Below are 9,768 nucleotides of genomic sequence, written 5' to 3' on the forward strand. Positions count from 1 at the left end.
CACTCTGTTTAGCGCAGTACTGCGCATTAATATTTATTTCTTGATGGTGTTGACATTGGTGTACAAGAAACTGATTACAATAACATTGTCAACGTTTGAATTTTGTTTACTTTTTCTCAACTTCTCACGCAACATACAGTATAAAACAGACTGGAGCGTACAGTCGGCGAGCATATGACGTCTGGCGTGAAACTCTGCTTTGTCCACCGGCGGCCTCGATGCAATGAAAGTGTTAAGTGCTGCCAAACAGCAGAAAATCTCACAACCTTGCGAGTCGTGAAGCCAAAGCTCTGCAGATCATCAAGGAGAGCCAGGAAAGGTAATCGGAAGCGTTTCTGGGCTCTCTCAACTGCTCCCCATGTTCTGCAAAAGTATGGGAAGCCGCCGTGAGATTTCCGGTTACCTTTAGTAAAGCTTAACCTAACAAAAAAAAAAAAAAATGGTTCAAATGGCTCTGAGCACTATGGGACGCAACTGCTCTGGTCATAAGTCCCCTAGAACTTAGAACTACTTAAACCTAACTAATCTAAGGACATCACACTCATCCATGCCCGAGGCAGGATTCGAACCTGCGACCGTAGCGGTCGTGCGGTTCCAGACTGTAGCGCCTTTAACCGCTCGGCCACTCCGGCCGGCTAACCTAACAAAGCCCGTGGACTCCGCCAAGACAATGGCAACGTATTTTGAGATGACTACTGCCACTACCAGCCAGGATCCAGAGATTCGCCGCTACCTTGCCCAAATGGAAATGGGAGGGTTGAACTTCATATTCAGCAATTCTGAGTCCTACTGCTGAACTTTCTCTGCGGCACTGTCTGAGGCGTGTGACACCGTACCCGGTCACGACAAATCCGATATAGCATACTGCGAAATTTGCAAACGGCTTCAAGGGAAATCCTCTTAGAATAATTTAATTTGGTACTGCAGACAGGACAGTTTCACATCTCGTGGGCGTAGGTTATGTTGATACCTACCCTCAACCCGGGAAACGGTCGAACGTGTCTCAGTAATTACTGAAGCGTCACTTTAACGTGGTGTGTAGGAGAGACAACGCAGCAAATGGTCAACCACCATCGGGATTGGATGTTAGCGACCCGGCAGCTACTTAGCTGCTCTTGGTGCGGATTAAGGATATGTCGATCCACTGCCAAAACCATGATCTCGTTAGACTTATTCGGCAGACATTACTACGTAAAGTCGTAAACAGTAATCCTTAAGGATATTCTTCGACGTCAGTAAGGCGTAGGAAACAATTTGGAGACAGAGTATTCTAGGGCCGTGCCACTAATGTGAATTCCGTGCCACCTCCCCGTATTCATTCGGTCCTTCTTACCCAAACACAGTTTTAGGTACGGAGTTGGTAAGTACCGCGGTATAGCATTGAGTAGGAGAATGGCGTTCCCGAGGGAAGTGATGTAAGTGTTACTCTATTTACCATAGCCATAAACAGCATAAGGTCTACGATAAGGGCTCCGTGCAATACTCCTTATTTGTGGAAGATTTTGCAGTATTTGGTTAATCCTTGAATGCTGCAACATCGACCCTGTGAAGAGGTTAGAGGTGAGGGCTGCAGAGACAGGTTGTAAATTTTCTGCAATTCATTGTATGTGTGTGTTAATTTTAATCGTTATCGTCTTATTTTTCATGACCCACATATTTGGGACACCATTACACATTTAAAAGGCTCGGTGAAGCTTTTGGGCCTCCCAAACGGTCGTGGTTGCTATACCAAAAGAACCTGAAGGCAGGGACCCAGGAAGCGCTTAATATCTTGAAGTGGCTGACCCAAAGATGTTGGGGAGGAGACAGGGCATGTCTGATCCAGTTTTATATGACTTCCGTGCGATGGTAGCGGGATTACAGGTTCGTAGAAAACGAGACGGTGAGACTTTCTCACCTGATAATCGATGATTCTTTTCATCACGAGAGAATCAGTCTGGCCATGTGTGCTTACACAACTGGCTTCATACCTAGTCTCCACGATGATGGTGAGGAACCATCATTCACAATCCACTGGCAACTCCTCATGATGTGTCAAGCATATAAGATCCTCGCTGCTTCCAGTTCACCAGCATAGCATACTGTTTCTCGTCCAGGTATGGAATTCATTTCTCAAGTCGTCCGCGAGCAAGAAGTTCGTTGGGAGGCACACAGTGTAGTCACTTGGTATGGACGAGTAGAAACCGAAATCCTGGTTTGGAACCGTCTACCAGCCTGGTTGCTACAGAGTTAGTGCGGTACATGAGAGGCTACTCTCACGCAACGGATTTAATAAATTTTACCACGTTTTAAGTGAGCCCCACAATTTTATAGCTGTATTCACGGCAACGACTAAAGAGGAGGACTCCGTTGGTTGCTCTGTTGTTTTCCTGCACATGTCTTCAGTATCAAGATAACTATAGAATTCACTGTGTTCAATGTCGAATTATAAGCGATCTTGAGGGCGTTGGAGCAGATGAGATACGTCGCGAATGCTAAATCCCTCGTTTTTTCGAACTGTCTGTGTGCCCTTAACACTCTATATACAATAGCTCAAACTATCAACGACTCCCTTCTCCACCTAAAAATGTTGGAGAAGGAAGTGTCTTCCAGCTGTGCACCAAGGCTTTTAGGTATTAGGGAAACAAAGCGGCAGATATAGCAAACAAAGGAAGCATGTCATGATAATCACGTAGTTTAGTCTGTCATCCCTCTAGATGATAACACGCCACTGTTTAGGTACAGAGCCGTGCGTAGATGGGAAGAAGAGTGGTTGGAAGTGCGATAATAAGCTCCATCTGGTCAAGTCAACAACTCGACCATGGCTTACCTCCAACCTGCCACGCAGACGGGATGAGATCCTTCATACTTTTCTTCGCATAGGACACAGCCCTATGATGTACGACTTCCTGCTCCAGCTACAGAGCTAAACAAAATATGGTGTTTGTGGCGTACGGACCCCAGTACACCATATTTCGGAAGAGGGCAACAGCTAATTCAGATGGTTCAAATGGCTCTGAGCATTATGCGACTTAACTTCTGAGGTCATCAGTCGCCTAGAACTTAGAACTAATTAAACCTAACTAACCTAAGGACACCACACACATCCATGCCCGAGGCAGGATTCGAACCTGCGACCGTAGCGGTCGCTCGGCTCCAGACTGTAGCGCCTAGAACCGCACGGTCACTCAGGCCGGCCAACAGCTAATTCACCGACAGAGTGGGCCGCTATTTTAGCAGACAATCAAACAAATGTGAGACACTTTTTATGGTTCTATGAAATGTCTCATTTGTTCCCTAAAATTTTAGGGAGAAGTTTTTAATGTGTTAGCAGGGCGACTAACTCAACCATGTATTTCGTCATTGGTATGTCAGTAACATTTCCTCGTGTCATTATGTTCGTTAACCTCGAGTATGACGTGTGTCTTAATGGGCAGTTATGGAATATCTGACCACTTTTACGATTCTTCAAGTATGTGAGATAGAGTGATAGTGTGGATAACTATGAGTGAGGTATGGAGTGAATGAGCGTAACTGTGTCAGGCTTATTCTTGTTGCTCTTATGATCTTTTGGAAATTTTAGGAACAGTCGTTTCTATTAATTCTTCAAGGTGCTGATAACATCGCCGTTGGGCACACATAAACAGCAAATGCATACATGCAATCATTTTTGTTACAAATACATTCGTGCATACCAATGTAGCAATGCGATCGTAATATAATCTCGATCACGCTGAGCCCATACCTGAGACTCCTAATGGTTCATGCAAAACGGTCCCGTTGTATCATTACACATTTATTGTGTATAGACAAGTTTTATTTCCTTGAACATTTGCAGGCTACCCAGTTGTGATGAAGTCCTTACTAAAAAGGTCTGGTTGTCGTATATAGTGTCAAAGACCAAATCCAAGAACACTGACCGTAGCTACGCTGCCGACTGAGTGACGAATTTATGGTGAGCAGCCACGGTATGCTGCGTACAGTGCTCGTACGTTGAGGTATTCCTGCATATCTAACTGCATACCCACCTCTGTCAACATTATGACACAAATTTGGTAATACTTTTAACTATGGAAGCTAAAATACATGACATGTGCGGTCTTTTTGGGTATGAGATAGTGGCATGATGTGTCTTACATCAAACACAAGTACTAGTGCTATTCGGAAAGTAAGGTCCGACAAGGCGCAAAATGTAAATCACAGTGCAAGTCGCATGAAGTTCACTTTGGTCTTGTAAATTCTGAGAGCACAGTGAGCACTTGAAGATGCGTATATAAATAGTATCTCCCATCAAGTATGAGGACCTGGTGAGAGATTTCGCCTGATGTCAAGCAGCCCACATAACATAACTCTCACCTGTTTCCTTCTTCATGACAGTTCTGAGCCACACAGTGATAGGGCAATGAGGATGCTTCTGCAGCGTTTTCGATGGGAAAAGTTTGATCACCCTCAATACATCCCGTAGTTGGCTCATCTGAGTTCCATCACTGCTCACATGAATCGATGGCTCTGAAGACAATATTTTGGCGTAGATAACGAGCTATAGACCAGCGTAGAGAATTGGCAGAAAGCACGGGTGGCTGCGTTCTATGGCGAGAACGTTGAAAATTTGGTACAACGCTACGATAAATGTCTTACACGGAAACCCTTGTGTATGCAGTCGCAAAAGGCCAACTATGACTACGGCTTTCGACGCCCCATATACTGTCTACCACGAAGACACAATTTTGGCTGCTAATGGAAACAGGAGGCGGGACTGGAGGTATCAAATGGTGAGCACAGCATGAAGCTCAGGAGGGTAGTTGAAGTGTTTAGTCGACGAGTAACTAACGACAGTGCCACGGTGTTAGTGGTGTTGATACAAAGCAGAGCAATGACAGTGATAAACAAAGGAAACATTGCGTTATATCTACAACAACAGTTGCCAGAGTTTATATTTCGTCAGAAAGCGACCCAATGAATTTCACAGAGTGAGAAAGAAGTGGCTGATGAAATATTATGTACTACACCAATATGTTTGTGTAGTACATAAGAAAAACTACAGATATTTAAGGGAGAACAAGACACACTTGTTACAAAAAATGTTCAAATGTGTGTGAAATCGTATGGGACTTTACTGCTAAGGTTATCAGTCCCTTAGCTTACACACTACTTAACCTAAATTATCCCAAGGACAAACACACACACCCATGTCCGAGGGAGCACTGGAACCTCCGCCGGGATCAGCCGCACAGTCCATGACTGCAGCGCCTAAGACCGCTCGGCTAATCCCGCACGGCCCACGCTTGTTACAGAAACGGGTGTTTCGCTTTTCACGGATGTTCGAATCAATGTACAGTTTGTGCAAGATAGTGACCTACTACGTCATACACATCAAATTGCACGAGACATAGATTGCAGTGAGTTCAATGGTAGCAGTGCATCAATGCATAACTTAAAAAAACAGTGTTACAGAGCAGGAATACCTAAGAGAACGAAATTTCAAACAAAGCGTCAACTTGGCGACGCGCAGCAAAATGCAGAAACGGTCGGAAAATTTTTAGATGGAACAAACAAACTTACCCCGTCGTGCAGTAAGGAATTTGTTTTCAACTCCGACCAATCTGGACTTGAAGAGGAAATGCATATGAATGGAACCCTGCAAATTAGATGTGCCAAGAGTGCTATATCGAGATCAGCTAACATCAGTGCCTTAACCCATCGGAAATAATTATGCCAGCTGTTAATGTGTATGGTAAATTGGCTAGAAAGTTGTTTACCGTGCTACGAGAAGTTGGAGGTGCATTACCGCCTTCATTCCTTTCTCTAGGGCTTGGTCTTGCAAGGGCAGCAGGGAATATTTACGGCACAGCAAGCAAGAATTGGAAGAACTATAACTATAGCATGAGCGTCGCTTTTAGCCCATAGCTGGTCAAAATAACTTGGTTTTGCTTTATTTCTGGTGTGCGTATAAAGGTCATACTCCTTTAGAGCAAACGATCCCTCCTGAAAAGTCTGTGATATTGCAGTTCATACCACCTGGAACCACTTGACAAATTCAACCTGTGGATACTTGCTTTTTACAGGCCTATAAAACATATTATCTGCAGCTGCAACTTATAGGATAGCCAGTTTTGTGATAAGCTCTGTGACAGACTGCTTCGGTTGCATCCCATCACATTCCATCATTTGTCATTACCCAGTTACACCAATGTGCTTCTGTATGCATTCTTTAAGAGCGTATAACTAGCTGAACGACCTACGGGGTTTGTAAATACCAAAGAGTTCGCCTTCGATCTTGATGGGATGAACCTTTGTGATAACTGTGACCCTCCACTTCGAAGTAAGTCTTTATAATGCAAGTTAATGGTTTGTTTTGAACATTTTCTTGAACGTCAACAATGTTCATTTTATAATGTGTAATACGTACATCCCATGGGAGACTTATCTCTGCACTTCCCGGACACTCATTTTCTGTCGCCCTTCTCATGCACATAACGGGTCATTAAAAACTAATATTTTTCCTGCCATAATTGTTAACACAACACTTTGAAATAAGCCTTATTAAAGATTGTACTTGCGACCCCACACTTAAGGGGTCCCTTGCAAGTCGGAGCGGCGGTTACGTAGGGAATTATATGGAAAGTGTAGCTAACTATTTCAAATAAATCATTTTTGATTTTGACAGTGTTTTCCATTTCGCGACAGATCGGACCTTACTTTCTGAATATCCCCCGCACATGTTTTCACTGTAACTAATTAAATAGTCGCACCATTATATGCTATTAAGTTTTGTGATACTTTATTTGGATAGCAACGTTGACACACAAGACGCTGACAGTTTGTTACTATGACTGTACTCCTTTGTTTTATAAATTTATGTTCCTGCTGATGTTCATAAAAACTTATCTTGACCTACCCCGAAAAATTTAATAAACAGTCACTCTACATAACTTTTAATCCATTATTTCCCTAAATTTAACCGAGCGAGGTGGCGCAGTGGTTAGCACACTGGACTCGCATTCGGGAGGTCGGCGATTCATGCCCACGCCCTGCCACCTTGATTTAGGTTTTCCGTGATTTCCCTTAATCGTTGCAGGCAAATTCCGGCATGGTTCCTTTGAAAGGGCACGGCCGACTTCCTTCACCATCCTCCCTTAACCCGATGGGACCGATGACCCTGCTGTTTGGTCCCCTCTCCCAAATCAAGCAAGCAAACTGAATTTACGTTATATACAGACTTCCATATCTACAAACGCCATTATGTCAATTACCAATCATTTGTCAACTTGTGTCTATCCCCTCCAGAAGTTTCTGGAAAATATATCCATATGACGTCACACGTAAAATTGTGCACTTACTCTTTCTGATGAACCTCCACTGCTGTGCAGTAATACACCGCGGCACGAATACTGTAAAGTCTAGACGGTTAGAAGAAAGCGGAAATGGTTATTTTCGCTACAACTGAAAATGTTTCGTAGTACCAAGGTAGGATAGTTGCGGCTAGAAAATTTACGTGACTACCATACGCTGAGTCTGCTTCATCGGCTCCTCATGGCAGATGCTCCTCAGTGCCTCACGTCATACATAATCGCAACACTAAGTCTGACTTATCCTGTGTCCTAGATGTGCCCATCCACAAAACAAAATCATCTGCAAATACGTTCTCTGTTACTGTGGCCCACCTCTGGTACAAGACACCCTGCATTTTGCGCATTGTTCAATGTCTTGCTGCATTTAAGAAAATGCTGAAGTGCTTCCCTCTGTCAGCCTAGTAACTCTTCACCAAAGAAGGTAAAGTTAATTTCGCCAGTTTCCATCCGGGTAGCAGTAAAGCAAGTGACCTATCTGCTCTCAGTCACTTTTGTTTATTTATTTTTATTTCTTAATCACTCATGTTATTTTCTATCACGCTACCTTTATTAACTGTATCGTAGCTCATACTTTTTATCTACCTGACTGTTGTCAGCTTTTCATGAACGAATATATACTGTGTTTTCTACCTGCTATAGCTACTATTATTTGTATTATTTGAATCAAGTACTTCTAAATTTAGGATTCTATACTAGATGTAAGAATTCTTATTATACGTTCGTCGTATAGAATGTAACGTAAAATATGTGCAATGCCTGGTTATATGTAGGAGAAGGCCTGAGTACCACCATATTACACGGATAAATAAATCAACATATAAAAAGAAATAATGTAACGGTCGAAACATTTTCCATAAAATAGAACATTATAGTTTTCGAATTGTGATTTGGCACGTCCTCCTATTTATCATCTTGAAAATCTTTCCCATGATTCCATGCCATGAAAAAGACCTCGCCTACTGATGAATTACTTGGTCTACATACAGATTTACATCTGTTTTTTGTTCGTTATTCCATGCCAAAATGAAACTGAATTTACCAAGCGTCCGTGTATTGGGAGGCCGTCGAATGCATTCAGCTAGCACAGCTTCTACCCTTAAATGACTTTTTCCTAGCTGCATAAGCGATTGATAGCACTCCTTGGCTCAGCTTCACCTAAAAGCGTGAAAGGGTCATAAATATCTAAAGACCCCAATCATTTCTCCTCGGCAGGTTTCCGATAGAATTTATGGCCACTTTCGTTTTCCAGTTTATCGACAGAAATACGAAGAGCTTGTTTCCTTTTAGTTATACACTAGGGGAGCATAAGAGCGTGGTTCCTTATAAAATTCGCTATTCTTGGACCACTCATGTTGTCTATTGATATTGAATTTCGTATCAGAGGTCAGTAATCTTAAAACTAAATCAATCTGAAAAAGTGTCGTGGTGTTACAGTAAATTGTAACTCGAACATTTCGTTCTAACTATCCCGTTTATGATAGTTTCAGACGTTCTTTACCATTTCTATCTCCCATTCTACGTTTTCGTGTAGCATTCGAAATAAAGCGAAAACGTCACAATAAATAAAACACTTGCAAACGGTAAGTAGCTTCTGGTGATCAACTGTGAAACAAAAAACAGATTTATCTGTAAACATATTTGTACAACATGTCGATCGATATCAGATTTGCTTAGACTCCTATTGGCTTTGAGATCTGGGATGATGTTGACCGATAGCACACTCGATTTAATTTATTTCAGCTACATATTTCTGTAATGTATAAAATTACACTTTTTTCAATATTATGATTAAATTTATTCTGCAGAAAACAATATTAAGAACCGAGAAGTTACTGAACAATATTGCGATATGTGACTGATTCAGGGGATCAAGGAACATGGTAGGACATAGGTCACCATCTCTCCTTGTTCTTGATGTGGTTTACAGTTCGAAGATTGATCTGATGCAGCCTTCCACACAAGTCTATCCTGTGCGTCTCTTCATCTAAGAATAACCACTGGACCCTACATCCAATTGGACCTGTTTCTGTATTCGGGCATTGGTCTCCCTCTGTAATTTTTACACCACCCTCCTCTCAACAAGGACACGAACTTCCTACCATTACGAAACTTGCGATTCCTTGGTGCCACAGTATGTGTTCTGTCAACCGATCCCTTCTATAAGTCAAGTTTCGCCCTGAATTTCTTTTCCCTCTAATGCCACTCAGTAACTCTCCATTACCTATTCGACCTACCTATCTAATCTTCTGGACTTTTCAGAAGTACCACATTTCAAAAGTTTCGGTTCTCTTATTATCTAATAAGGCATTCGGTACAAGCCTACACTCCCTAGAAATTTAAATTTCTCTTCGCAGTTAAATTTTTTGTTTTTTTTTCTGAATTGGGTTTCTTGTTATTGGCAGTCTGTATTTTATAACCACTCTACTTCTGTTATCAT

Source organism: Schistocerca serialis, chromosome 3 (genome assembly GCF_023864345.2).
Source record: "Schistocerca serialis cubense isolate TAMUIC-IGC-003099 chromosome 3, iqSchSeri2.2, whole genome shotgun sequence".
Lineage (NCBI taxonomy): Eukaryota > Metazoa > Arthropoda > Insecta > Orthoptera > Acrididae > Schistocerca > Schistocerca serialis.